Source organism: Arachis ipaensis, chromosome B4, assembly GCF_059453495.1.
Source record: "Arachis ipaensis isolate K30076 ecotype BB chromosome B4, ASM5945349v1, whole genome shotgun sequence".
NCBI lineage: Eukaryota > Viridiplantae > Streptophyta > Magnoliopsida > Fabales > Fabaceae > Arachis > Arachis ipaensis.
In genome coordinates, this window is record NC_142439.1 from 25,594,954 (window position 1) to 25,596,440 (window position 1,487).

General features: G+C 33.7%; 1 non-coding gene across 1 annotated transcript; it reads left to right on the forward strand.

The window, feature by feature from the left end:
* Positions 1-261: 261 nt before the first annotated feature.
* LOC148566972 (small nucleolar RNA R71) lies at positions 262-365 on the forward strand. The gene has a single exon (XR_015881615.1). It is a non-coding gene; the product is annotated as a small nucleolar RNA R71 (small nucleolar RNA).
* The last annotated feature ends 1,122 nt before the right edge of the window (positions 366-1,487 follow it).

A 1,487-nucleotide genomic window follows, 5' to 3' on the forward strand; every position in this document is an offset into this window, starting at 1 on the left:
GTCAATATTTTATTCTGAGCCAATATGGCATTCAGAGTATCAATCTCAAGAACTCATTTCTTCTGAGTCATCCCATTATTCACAGGATTTCTTTCAGAAGTATACATGAACTGGTTATTTGCAACCATCTCAATGAGTTCCTGAGATTCTACAGGCATTTTCTTCAGATGAAGAGATCCACCAGTAGAGTGGTCCAATGACATCTTGGACAATTCAGACAGACCATCATAGAATATACATAGGATGCTCCATTCTGAAAGCATGTCAGAAGGACACCTTCTGATCAATTGCTTGTATCTTTCCCAAGTTTCATAGAGGGATTCACCTTCCTTCTGTCTGAAGGTTTAGACTTCCACTCTGAGCTTGCTCATCTTTTGAGGTGGAAAGAATTTGGCCAAGAAAGCATTGACCAACTTTTTCCAAGAGTTCAGGCTTTCTTTAGGTTGTGAGTCCAACCATATCCTAGCTCTGTCTCTTACAGCAAAGGGGAAAAGCATAAGTCTGTAGACCTCGGGATCAACCCCATTGGTCTTAACAGCGTCACAGATTTGCAAGAATTCAGCTAAGAACTGATGAGGATCTTCCAATGGAAGTCCATGAAACTTGTAATTCTGCTATATTAGAGAAACTAATTAAGGCTTAAACTCAAAGTTGTTTGCTCCAATTGCAGGAATTGAGATGCTTCTTCCATAGAAGTCAGAAGTTGGTGCAGTAAAGTCACCAAGCATCTTCCTTGCATCTCCACCATTGTTGTTGTTTTCGGCTGCCATGACTTCTTCTTTTTCGAAAATTTCTGTAAGGTCCTCTCTAGAGTGTTGTGCTTTAGCTTCTCTTAGCTTCCTCTTCAGAGTCCTTTCAGGTTCAGGATCAGCTTCAACACGAATGTTCTTATCCTTGTTCCTGCTCATATGAAAAAAGAAGAGAACAAAGAGAGAAGAGGAATCCTCTATGTCACAGTATATAGATTCCTTTATGTGAGTAAAAGAATGGAAGGATAGAAGAATGAGGACGAAAGAGAATAAGAGGAATTCGAACACACAGAGAGGGAGAGGGTTCAAATTATGAGTAGAAGAGAAGTGTTAGTAAATAAATAAAATAAATAGAAAGAGATGAGAGAGAGTATTCGAATATTAATTAAAAGAAAAGAAAAATATTTTTGTTTTTATTTTATTATAAGTTAGAATTTAAAATTTTAGAAGAGAAATAGAAAAAAATTAGAATTTAAAACAATTAGTTAATTAAAAAGAATTTTGAAAAAGTGGTTAGTGATTTTCGAAATTAATGAGAGAGAGTAGTTAGGTGGTTTTAAAAAAGATAAAAAATAGTAAACTTTTTAAAATTAAAACAACCAAATCAAGTGGTTAATTGAAAAAGATTTGAAAATAAATTTTGAAAAGATAAGAAGTTAGAAAAAGATTTTGAAATTAAATTTTGAAAAAGATATTATTGAAATTTATTTTGGAAAAGATTTGAAAAAGAAATTTAAA